Raw genomic sequence first — 14,057 nt, forward strand, 5'->3', positions numbered from 1 at the left:
AAATCGATTATCATCCAAATTACCCGCCCCTGAATACTCTCGCCCGCCTTCAAAACGGTACTGAAGAAATAAATATGGACCTATATATGTGTGTATAGGTCCCTACGCAAAACAAGGAAGCCAAACAGCTTTATCAAATATATTTGAGGATTTAAATAGTTTCTGTTATCAATCTGACAACCACATAATAGTTCGTGTTTTTTTTAATAAATATAATTTACGTAATTAGTAGAAATAAGGTTCATTTGCATTCGTTTAAGAGTAATAAAACACAGCATGGACATGGTGTAGGTCCCTGGCATGAATAAGGTCTTGATTGTCATTAAACATGTTATCTAAAGGTGACGCGTGATATCTTATCTTAATTTCGGTATCTACACATGTGCAGACATGTGTTGTCACGGGCAAACCCATAAACGCTTTTAATCCACACTTGGAACATCGTCTCCCATTTAGCGAATTCGTTCGCGCCTTGATCGCTGATGTTTTTTTTCAAGAGATGTGTGTTGGTGTCATTAATAATCCGTAATTAAAGTAAAATAAATCACTTATTGTGTTCGCGTTTTTATTTTTTAAGCGTAAATTTAGACCGTTTTACGAAAATAAATTTAATAAAGACATACGTTAAGGAAATCTAGAGAACACAATTGGAACAATTTAAGTTTATTTAAGGCTCATTATTTTTCATGTTGAACATTTCAATCGTGAATTAAGATGTTATTAAGAAAATTTAATAATATTTCAGGCAACATGTAAAACGTTATTTAAATAGTGATATAAGAAAGTTGTAGACAAAAGCTGATATGTCCTTTTCAATAAAAAAAGTATGACATATCCTGACATCTTACACAGTTTTGCAAGCGAATAACTCCGATACTTGTTCATTTAAATCACAAGATTCATTTCCAGTTAGATATTTTTGTATTAGCTTGAGAGCGATTTTTAAATAAAAGATTGTTAAAAACCACTTTAGTTTTAGACTAAACTAGATACATAATTTAAATTAAAAAAAATCTCTTCCTGAAATCTTACAGAGTTTCGATGTAATAAAGATTTACGGAACAATTTTAGAATCACAAACTTCATTTCGGCTATAGATTTGTATATTACCTTTAAAATGACACTAACAAGGGAAATATTAATAGCGAAATGGTAACTGTTTAGACAAACAAAGATATGTATTATTCAATAAAAGAAGTCGTCTTCAGTCTTTAATCTTACAATGTTTCTTAATGAATATCTCCGGAAAGTATAGAAAGTACGACATTTAATAAGAAATAATATAGGCTTAAACAAAGGCAGATATCAATATAATTGTCTACATCGACCTTAAATCTATCTTTATTAATATCAAAGATCTATAAAAAAAAAAATTTGGTCTGAATGGATGTTTCCAATCTTTATATATTGATAGATCTTTGTTAATATCTCCGGCACTATTTACGCTAAAATCACAACGTTTACTTCAGACTTTAGATATTTTTATGCCTTTATAATTATGCTTGAATAATTTTATTCCATAAAGAAATAATTAAATTTTATACAAAGGCATTACTGAAAGGTATGCTTAAAAATGCCAACCCTGCCTTAAACATTACGTGTTGTCACTGAATATTGTTGCAGAGGCACATATTTTATGAATCTATCGTGTATATTTTTTATTTAAATTATATTGATTTACGATCTGATACATATCGACACTTGGTTTCACGATTCACTTGTTTTCAATCCTACTGTGCGAAGTAATAAAGTACTGTTTATTGGAATAAAGCGGGTGTACACTATGATAATGTAATCTGTTAAATTCTTCAGTACCGTTTTCAATCGCGGGTTACGTAACAGCCAATATGGCGGCGCCCATATTATCGATTCTGGGATTGTCTATAAAGCACAATAGTATTTCATGGCCACCGAAAAGCACTCCCTAGTCAGCACAGAATCACCTAAAAGCACTCAATTTCTTTCTCTATATATGAGGTGGTTTTCCAACATAATGAAATGTTGCCCAGCTCTTGCCACGTGGAGGCCACCTCTTGTAACATAAACATATGCAAAGAAGGTAGTTAAGTTACATAATTCAAGATTCTGATTATAATAATAAATGTGAACAATGATAAAAAAAAACTAAAAACCAGGTATGATTACCATTAAAATTTATAAAGAAATATACAAGACGGGGCATTTAACTAGTGTTTCATTTATTTCATGATAGAAATATCAACAGAATGCACAGATAAACTATCAGCGGAGTTTTACTTACACCACAACTGATTGAAGGTGTTAATGCTGTTATCTTATCAGCGGGGTAAAATTGCCTCCGCAGGTTTTTTTTGGACCAGATTTTACAGCCGAAATTTGGCTATATTCCCAATCGCAAAAAGTATAATTTTTTCCCAAAATTTGCCAAACAATTCCCAACTGGAAAAAAAAACGCTTATAACATCAACAATTTCGCTTTTTAACTAAACGTAGTCCGATCCTGTTTCGTACGGGTTTTATACTATACCTCAATTTGGAGAACGTCGGCATTATTCGTGTGCACGCTATGCTCCGTGTTGCTAAGGCGCTTATTATATTTGCGATGAAATTCAAGCGTTTTGTGATTCGGCTGAATGGAAAACAAAGATGTTGCACAATTCGAAATATTACGTGAAAAAGATTCCTAATCAAAAACCTGACGGCTTAACAAAAACTGTTAATTTTTTAAGCAAGCGTCATTAAATAAACAAACATCGTCAAAAAGTTAAAGTCCTCCCATTGAAACTCCTTTCATTGTTAATGATAGTAATTTAATAACAAGTGACTTGTTTGCATCGTCATCATTGATTTCTGAAAGCAAAGTGCTGACTGATATTAAACATTTTGAAGGCATTCGTTCTTCAGGAAAAGATGATGAGCCTCCTAATAAAATGGTGCCTGATGTGACTGAAGACTTTGTGTGAACTTATTATGTGGAAAACTGTTGATCATGATGTTTTTGTGGTGTTTGTGATTAAAGATGTTGAACTCATTCATGTGGTTTTAAATCTCATTTTATTTTCCCAATTTCTTGAAAATGCCGATAAAATTCCCAATTTCAAAGCCATGGGCTATCTTCCCACAGGCTTTTTCCGCTCCATTTTGGGAATACGCCACACTGGAATTTTGGGAATTTCACGTCGTGAAAACCCCCATTTTGAGAAAAAAATTATATTTCAAAGAAGCTGTTAACTGGTAAATAACGACTATTTTGATAACTTATTATTATAATTTTACAAAGTATTATGAACACGTGAGATTAGTGCAGGTTTTTTAATCTGAATTTGTGGAAAAGGCCTGGCCTTTTTTGAGGTGAAAAAAATCGTGCGAAGCGTCGGATTTTGAGGAAAATGAGGAAAGTCGTAAATAATCATTAACATATTTTTCAGTTTTTAAAACAAATTCAAGGCAACAGATAATTTAATTATGCAACACTTTCTATTTTCTACACCGGATCAGGTTAACTTATATATTTTAAGGTTAAAAAAAAAAAAAAATTTTTTTGTTTTTTTTTTTTTGAAAAATTTTGGGAATTTTTTTTTCAATTGGGAAAAAAAACACCAGATTTGCATTGGGAATGGGGCCGAATTTCGGACCCGTGGCATAGGGCGGAAAAAGCCTGTCCCAATACGCTAAAAAAAAACACACTGCTCCGATTGAAGGTGATAATCTGATTACCCGCTGCGCACATGCGTCAATATGATAAAAATCCTTTTGCTACATGTACATGTGTACTGGTACACATCCGAGCATAGAATGTATCATAACAAGTTGTTAAAAATGTACAGCAACTTTTTCTTTAAATAAATAATGCAGATATAACAATTTAACAAATACAGTGTGTGTTTATGAAGTTATTAGTCAGGGCTCTTAATTGAAACTTGCACAATGCAAGTAACAAAATCAGTTTTGCAAAAACTGTATGATGCTTCTTACAAAACATTGCGAGTAAAAAATTGACTTAACACTAAACAACTCCGTTATACATCGCAACCTGTCATTTCAGAAATAGAATGTAACCTTTCATTTTTAAATTTTGCCACCTATTTCAAAGAGAGATAAACATGAATGTGAACAAGTTAGCAGCCCCAAGTCAATCTGGTCCTATTGGAAACATGTCCTATTTAATAGTGAATGTCAGTATGTGTACAAACTGTATTTCCTAGCTGTTTTCTTTTACACAAACTTCAACAATCACATGCATTTATTAGCAAAAAAACACAAAATATATTATTTCCTTATAGTTCACACAGTAAGGCCCACAACTGCCAAATTTAACTGAACATTTATAAATGCAGTCTTAAGGACCAGCATTAAAATAGTTAAGCTATTATTTCTTTAAAATGTTTGCGTGGTTTAAACTAGCATGCCCACTTGGTCGATGCTATTTAAGGACGTATGGTGCAGCTTTAATGAAAATTTTGTTATATCTAGAATTTGGTAATTTTTGGTATTTATCTAGAACCATCTATTGTGCATAGAAAAGTAAAATACAAATCATGGGTAACCGGTGTTGTTAATTTTTATTCGCACTTTAACAACACGCCTATTTTAGCACAATCATTTTAACAAATACGGTAAACACTGTATTATGTGAATTGGGAATAAGACATCTAACTGGGAATGGACATCATTTTGGTGATTTTCTTAAAACTAAACTATTCATTTCATAATCTTGGCTTTAATATACCATAAAAAAGTAGTAAATTAAAAAGAACACTGTTAAAATACAACCTCTATTTCTCTCAAAATATATCATACTGGTTCAATTTGATTGCACATTTTTTCTTAAAACAAAATCAATTGAATGACAAATGTTTTTTTATTAGTTTTTAACATCTACGAAAACATCAACAAAATACATATGAAAATTAACAAAATGCACACAAGTCATTTTTATTTTTACATGCCTTATCTAGATTTTGTCAAAATTTTAAAAGTAGGTTAATAGAGCATCCAACTGAAAACAAGATTTATACTGTACATTTTAAGGGGCATAGCGTCGATATTAATTGTAATTATTAGCATGGCTTGCCCAATATATTGCGATATACCAATGCAAAAGTAGATTTAAATGTAAATGAAAACACACATTATGTGTAGCAAGATCAGTAAAATTAAAACTTTACAACCCACCCCACACCCCCCAAAAAGATGTATAGAATACATTTAAAGGGGCATATCAACGTTATTTAATTGTAATTCTTTACATGACTTGATCAATGTACACTACGCGACCCGTGATTTTTTCTGCGATTCTCGCATCACCGCAATCGATGCAACGTGACAAATCGGGTGATTCCGAGCGACAAGAAAATTTGGGTGATGTCTCGGTGACCGTCGCGCGATGTATCTCGCTGTTACGCAATCAGCGCGAATCACCGCAAATCACCGCGAACCGCCGTGCTTCACCTTTTTAAGAGATTTACATTAAGGGTTACACTACATTACATGTACATGTAACATATATGTATACACTTACATTATACATTGCAATAATAAAGCTTTTGTTGTTGTTGTATGCAATGGGCGTATTAGCTAAAATACTCCCGTTCCGACATGAAAGTGATGAAGTTATGTCGGAAGCTTTAACGGCTCCAAATTAATATAACAGCGCAGAAGAATGATCATGCAATAATTATTTAACATAACATGTAAACATTATTTAACTAATTGCATTAGCAGAATGTTTATTAAAACTTACAGTCAATTATATTCCAGGCCCGAATACACTACCACTGTTCAAATTCCATATTGTTCCAATATGCATGTAGCGTAGCACTGTGTAAATTGAAAGTTGCATAGTGTTTCGTCATTGGTCGGTTATAAATACCTTGTTTCTCTACATGGCATTTGATTTCGACGAAACTAATAATTTGGTAATTTACGAGAAATATGATATAAGTTTTCCATTTAAACTTTGATCTTACCGTGTGTGTTAATTGACGTTATTAATTATGTTAATACTTATTTTTGCATTTCATTAAGAATTAAAACGTGTAGATCTAGCCCTTTTGTTAACAGTGTTTAGCAAAATATTCGCGCCTTAAGACACGGGAAATTGTTTAAGTAACACTTTCATTTAAAGGTTAAATGTAATCGGTAGATTACATCTAATTATTTGGACTAAAATATGCTATACTTATTTATTTTCTGTTTCAGGCTCCAATGCGGATAACTCGTGTTACTCGCGTTACTTTCCGAGCGTTGTACATACATCAGGGGTGGCGAAATCTCAAAAAACTATACTTGTCCACGGACAACCATTTAGGAAATTTAACCTGCCCGTTGCTTAACTACACTTGTCCGTTAATGTTTATATAAATTATAAACGCATTTATTGATTAATGTTAAATAATGTGGAATATATCAAAATGAGTATGATTTGCTTGTTTTGCTTATAATTGTATTTCAATGGTACATTCATTATAGCAGTATATTATAAACAATATAAAGACTTTCTCAAACTTTAAATCTTGCGAAGTTAGTGTTATTTAAACATGTGCTGAACATAAGTAAATTGTAATCTTAACAAATTAAACTAGTCCAATATGTGGACCTCATCAGACTGAGGCTCCGCTACTGGTAGCAATTTGATTATATAAACTGGTAACCATTGAAAATCTGTTAGCCAAGTTTCTTGAAAAGTTCTGGTGCGTTTACTTAGATCATATTTTTTATGATAATCTTTCTTAGTTTTTTGGGAGGTGGGCTGCTCAAAGCTTAGGGTTTCTGCTCCATTGTTGAAGATTTAAAAAAAAAGTTTCATCTTTACCATTTAAGTCGTCTTTAATAACAAGGTAGACCGTTTTTTGATTATCTTAGATTGATACTTTTTATTTCCGTCTGATCGTAAAAATAAAGAAACCAGTCTGTACACTGTCAAACAGTTGGGCTGAATGTTGAAAATGCGGCATGCTCCGGTCTCTTATAGAATAAGGGAGATCACTGCGCAGGAAAGTGCACATATTTTAGCTTGATTGCTCCGCAAATAGCACTGACAATGTAATCGCGTGTCAACATCCGGTTTTGTAAAACTTAATTACGGATTTAATACAATGTATTTTTGTATACCTGGACGTGACTTTTAAAAAACTTGTTGTCCACGGACAACTTAATTGAAAAAAGTCAGTTGCCCAGATAAGCAAATGTTCGACTCGGGCAACTCGGACATTTGATTTCGCCACCCCTGTACATTCAATTTCACAATGCTTGATAAGCCGGAAATCAGAAATACATTACTGTTCTATTTTTAAGTACATGTTATTATGACATCGTGGTAAATAATTTGTTGTTATTACATTATTGCCTATATTTTAAAGCCGTAAAACATTGTGTTTGTTTTGCTGAAAAAAAAACACGAGTATATCAACGTAGCACTTAGCTTTCGCAGAGTTCAAAAATTTATGATGATGTATAATGTACATGCATTTCTCTGGGTTTTCACGCCAAAAACAAAAACCCCTCAACATTTGATTATTTAGTGTGTACTGTCCAGCGGGTGATAGTGTTTGTTCAAGTGTCTAATTGGCACTCTTTGTACGTGTTTAAACTGTGAAAAGATGTGACAATCACAGAAACAACAGGATGGCGCTGTCAATTAAGTGCGATAATGGATCAAAGGGCATTGACAAAAAATAACAGTTTGGATATATTTTTCAGCGTTTACTCAGATGGTCTCTCACAACAAAAAAACTATACAAGTCAAGGTATTATGTTTTACTTCTATCAGTAACGATACGGATACGGCGTGTTTGATTTGAATTGACTTTAAAAGAAATATCAAATTGTTGGCGATATAACTGTTTTAAAATTACCAAAGAAACATTTAACCAAAATCAACAGAATTCAATGTTCTCTGCGCTACGCAGTTTTTATAAAAAAATCAATACTTGCACACTCATATACCTTGACCTTGTACATTGCCGCATAATTTTCGCGCTCTTTTGTCGGGAAATATACATGATGACTATATTGAAAGCATTTGTAAACGTCGTGTTAACATTAAAACATCGGAAGTGTGTTTCGGATTATAAATTTTTATTCTCATTTGGGAATTTAACGGAATATTTATACTTATGGTATATTTGTTTTGAATTGTATATTAATTTGTTACAACGCTTTACGTGTGAAAAAAATGTTTTGATAATATTATGCATTAATAGCACAATTTCCAGAAGGAAAACGTTTTTTTACATGAAGGCGTATGACGCAATAAAACGTTTTTTGTAAGATCGTATTGTATCAATCTAAATTTAAATACGCTCGTCCAATGAAAGCTGTACTCTTACACTTCTGAAAAATGGCGTAGTCATATGGTTGTTTTAATGAAATTCTCAAACATATTTACCGACATAAATGCTCGAGATTATTTTTTTATATTGGATTATCGGATAATTGTGAACATTAGAAGCGTTATGTACATGTATAAAGTTATCAATACGATTCGGTTTCTATGCATGAATTGGCGAGTCATCGTTGTCACTGCGATCACGGCGAATTGCGGCGAATCGCAGCGAATCACCACAACATTGAGGGGATTTAGCACGAAGATTATCTTGCTCTCGCGCGACGTCGGAGTGATGAGTCACGTGAAATCGCGGTGAATTTTTAAACCCAAAAAGCAAAATGCCCGCCTTGACTTCGCAAATTACTGTGAAACCATTTATTTTCGTCGGCACAAAATTTCGCCCTTTTCATAAAAATGACTATTTCGTCCGCTCTTAAATTCGTCCATTTCTGGTTTTGAAAAAAAAACAACAAACGTCCGATTTGTTTGTAATACATGTAATACGTGGTTGCGAAAAAATCGTGCTGGGGAAAGAGAGGTGACACTTGGTAGTCACTTGCAGGAGGTGGGCATTGTTTGGCATATGCCAATTAACAAGTCTGTTATTTTGGGTGATAGTAACTGTCCCTTATTTCATGTAATTGACACGTTCTTTGTTATGATTAGCGGATAAGTGGGACTGAATAATCGTTAACGAGTGTTTTAAACAACGAAGCCAATTGCCAATTAGTCTTTTTCCATTACTATCACGGTCAAACTAATAACAATCTTACCTTTATCGGTAAAATAGTAGATGCAGTTAAAACCAAACAACCAAACACAAATCAAAAGGTTCTTTATTAATTTGTAACAAAGCGCAGAATATATTTCAGTCAGGTGTTGATCACACATCGTCATATTTTAATTGCGTTTAATAGTATTGTCTTTAATCCGGATTCGCCGCGTGTAGGCTGTATAATCTGCAACACCCCTGAAAAACACAATACACACAATGGGTAATAAAGTTGTTAACAATTAGCGCTAATCAACACTATTATACCTAAACGAAGTCGACGCATTCGATACAGCCTTATTGCATTCGCGTTTTACAGGAAATGTCAGTTGTCAGTACACTGTATAATGAACACCCCTTTGTGTCGAAACCGGATTTAACTTGAGTGTGAATAGTCGACTGTTTCATGTTTTTTGTATCAATATCATCTGTGTATCTGTATTATAAGTAAACCAGTCAACAAACAAGGTGCGCGCTTCCGCATATGGGTATTCGGACGTTAAAAAAATTGACCTACGGTTTAGCGTTCAAGCCGTCGAACGCATCAAGCAATATAACTCGTTTTTTTTCACTATTTCTTTATTTGCAAAAAATACTAGTGGTTTATAACTTACCTTGCAATCTTTTTTTCTCGCATTTTGCGAGTGTGCGAGTGTTAATTTCGAGCCCTGTGTATATGTGTGGATTACGCTGGATTTAAATGCCTCATGCCTACGGTAATTCAGTCTTATTTGTTTCAAATATAGGACATGATTGTTCGTTAGGATCTTGAATTCGTCCATCGGTCGAAGGACGAAAAAGGCGAAAATTAATGTCGGACGAATAATAATGGTTTCACAGTAGGCAAAAATCACGGGTCGGGTAGTGTATTGCTGTATGCCAATGCAAATGTAGTTTTAAATTTAAATGGAAACACAAATAATTAGTAATATATATCAAAATCATTAAAGTAAGGTTAATTACATTTTCAACTTAAAACAAGACACAATTGAATACACTTAAAGGGGCATATCAACGGTTTAAGTTGTTATTATTGACAAGACTTTACCAATTCACGGCATTCAATTGGTATGCATAAATATATTGATATGCAGTAACAGATTATTGAAATTGCTATGAACATATGTATGCAAAATATTTCTATGTTCACAGTTTGTGAAAGATGTATATACTACAAAAACGTTTGCATGTGAAAAGAGAAATTAATTAAAGAATCATAACGTATATATGCTAAACACTCATTCGCTTCCTACATGAACTTTGTTATATATAATAAGTTTGTGAAATTACCGGTATAATAATAAGTCTTTCACTGTCACTATGTACAGTACAGCCAAAGCGGAACAAACGTATTATGCGATCCACGGCGGCAAGGCAAGGCGAATTTCGCCGCGAAACTTCGCATCTGTCCGCCGAGGCATGCCGCGGTCCGGGACATGATGCCGAGTCGATGCGATCATGAAATTATTTTTTTTTTATTATTAGTTACATGTAGTTAACAAATTTTGAAAGAACAATTATAATAATGATTTAAATCATAATAAATTTATTGTGCACGGATTGTATTAGCATATACATGTAAGCATAGTTAATGTGTCTGGCCAATTATTAAGTTTGTTTCCCGCCCGTAGCGTATGTATTTCACACATAAACAAGGTCACGTAATTATGTTTTCGCACATACAAGTGGTCAAGGCTCCAGCATATGGTGGATTTATAAATTAATTGCATGTTGATTCCGCTATTATATTTTAGCTGAGAAAATTAGCAGTTTGAAGCCTGGTGACATCAATAATCAAGACGGTGATGACGTATTTGTAGTTTTGTTAATTATCAGCTTATTATAACTATTGTTTGAATATGCGTATATAAACACGTTTTATTTTGTTCACATTATACAGTTAATATCGCTACTAATTACCCGATAATCCCGTATATTCCAGTTTTAAAGCAAATGCTGGTAAATATATACGATACACAAACATTCTCGATATTTCCTTAAGTATCAAATACATTTTGGCATTTGTTACTATTTATAGAGATGATGAAATAACGTCTAATCGGGGCGTTTTTTTCTCCACTGACAGGCGATTTACGCATGACGTGATGTTCATGTATTTATACAACACAAAATACACCCAAACTTTCCAAACGACGTTCTACATGTCTGCATAATTTTCGCGCGCTTTTTATGAAACAAAGGATATTTTAGCACTGTTTATTTGACGCTAGAATTTGCCAAAGGACGCGGTAGCATTGAAATTCGGAAGTGTGTTTCGGATTACAAATTTAATAATGATAATCGAACGAAACATAAATAGTTGCGCGTAATTAATTCTACGCTACACATACATGTATGTACATGTAGGTGGATATCTTTTCACTCGATCCACCGCGTACGTATGCGGCGGATTTACTCCGCGAAAGTACGCGTGGTTAATACAGACTCGGCGTCGTTGCGCGGATCGATGCCGAGTGCCACGGCGATACGCCGCGTGAACACACGATTCGGCCGCCGCGGACTAATAATCTGGCCGTGGCGTAGCCGCGGATTATGTTTGTGCCGCTTTGGCTGTACTGTAATGTCATAATACTGACATAAGTATTGCTTTTTTAGCTCCACTGGCCAAAGGAAAGCGGGGCTTATGTCATGGTCCTGTGTCCGTCGTGCGTGCATGCGTCAGTGCGTTAACTTTTTCTCCTAAACTACTGGTCCAATTCTGATGATATTTCTCAGGAATGTTCCTGGGATGAACCTCTTTCAAATTTGTTCAAATTTTGCCCCTGGGGTAAAATTTGACCCTGCCCCGGGGGTCACAAAATAAAACATTTGCTTATATAAGGCCTATTTTGTGAAAACTTTCAAAATCTTTACGTCCATAACCATTGGGCCTAGGTCTATCAAATTTGGTACATTCATGTATGTAGAGACATCAAATAGTCCTCTACCAAATTTGTTCAAATTATGCCCCTAGGGTCGAATTTGACCCTGCCCCGGGGGTCACAAAATTGAACATATGCTTATATAGGGTCTATTTTGTCAAAATTTTACAAATCTTTTCGTCCATAACCATTGGGCCTAGGGCTACCAAATTTGGTATGTATTGGCATCTTATAGTCCTCTACCAAGTTTGTTCAAACTATGCCCCTGGGGTCAAGTTTGACCCTGCCCAAATGGTCACAAAATTGAACATATACTTATATAAGGCCTTTTTTGTGAAAACTTAAAAAAATCTTCTGTCCATAACAGTATGGCATAGGGCTACCAAATTTGGTATGTAGTGACATGTAATAGTTCTCTTCTTAGTTTGTTCAAATAATGTCCCTGTTGTCAAATTTGAAACTGCCACGGGGGTCACAAAATTGAATATATGCTTATAAAGGGGTTATTTTATGAAAACTTTGAAAATTTCTTGTCCATAACCATTGGGCCTATGGCTACAAAATTTGGTATGTAGTGACATCTTTAAGTCCTCTACCAAGTTTGTTCAAATTATGCCCCTTGGGTCAAGTTTGACCCTTCCCCGAGGGTCACAAAATTGAAAATATGCTTATATAAGGCGTATTGTGGGAAAACTTTAAAACTTCTTGTCCATAACCGTATGGCAAAGTGCTACCAAATTTGGTATGTAGTGACAGGTAATAGTTCTCTACCAAGTTTGTTCAAATTATGCCCCTGTGGTCAAATTTGAAACTGCCACGGGGGTCACAAAATTGAATATATGCTTACAAAGGGCTTATTTTGTGAACATTTTAAAAATCTACTTGTCCATAACCATTGGGCCTTGGGCTACCAAATTTTGTATGTAGTGACATCTTATAGTCCTCTATCATGTTTGTTCAAATTATGCCCCTGGGGTCAAATTTAACCCTGCCCAGGGGGCCACAAAATTGAACATACGCTTATATGGAGCCTATTTTGTGAAAACTTTAACAATTTTCTTGTCCATAAACATTGGGCCTAAGGCTACCAAAGGTATGTAGTGACATCTTATGGTTCTCTACCAAGTTTGTTCAAATTATGCCTCTGGGGTCAGCTTTGACCCTGCCCCGGGGGGTCACAAAATGGAAGAAACGCTTATAAAGTGCCTATTTTGTAAAATCTTTAAAAAAAATCTTGTCGAAAACCATTCGGACTATGGCTACTAAATTTGGTATGCAGTAACATCCTATAGTCCTCTACCAAGTTTGTTCAAATTATGCCCTTTGGGTCAAATTTTACCCTGACCCGCGGGTCACAAAATTGAACATTATATTACGCTTATATCTTGCTTATTTTGTGAAAACTTTAAAAATATTCTTGTCCTTAACTCTAAGACCTTGGGCTACCACATTTTGTATGTAGTGAGATATAGTAGTCCTCTACAAAGTTTGCTCAAATTATGCCCCTGGGGTTAAATCTGACCCAGCCCAGGGGGTCACAAAAGTGTACACGTGCTTAAATAGAGCCTATATTTTAGTATTCGCACATGCCGAGAATATTTGTTTCAGCCTTTTTTCCAGCAGTGGAGCGATACAGGGCCATCATGGCCCTCTTGATAAAATCTACATTGACTCACCTTTTCTAAAACAATGAATACATTTGAAGGACGTGCGTGGAAGTTTACATTATATTAATATTACACATATAATATGTTTTATAGTTTGTTAGTTTATCAGAACCATCTTTTGTTGATATAAAAATAAAGTATGATGGGTGACTGGTTTGATTGTTGTTATTATGTATACACTGCAACTCCAATATATCGCGGTTGAACGGGTCCAAAGATCGCGACCGTGATATATCCGGCGCGCGATAAAAATTGTCAGTTTATGTATGCATGTATATGTATACATTAGCATCATTATGCAATCTCAAAACACGCTATTTACCAACCTTATTCAAGTTTGTGTTATATCCATATGTCATTAATTGGTATAACACAAAACATTATTCCATGTGAGTATTTTCAAATGTGTATAATTAAATTTTTAATCC

Source organism: Dreissena polymorpha, chromosome 8 (assembly GCF_020536995.1).
Source record: "Dreissena polymorpha isolate Duluth1 chromosome 8, UMN_Dpol_1.0, whole genome shotgun sequence".
NCBI lineage: Eukaryota > Metazoa > Mollusca > Bivalvia > Myida > Dreissenidae > Dreissena > Dreissena polymorpha.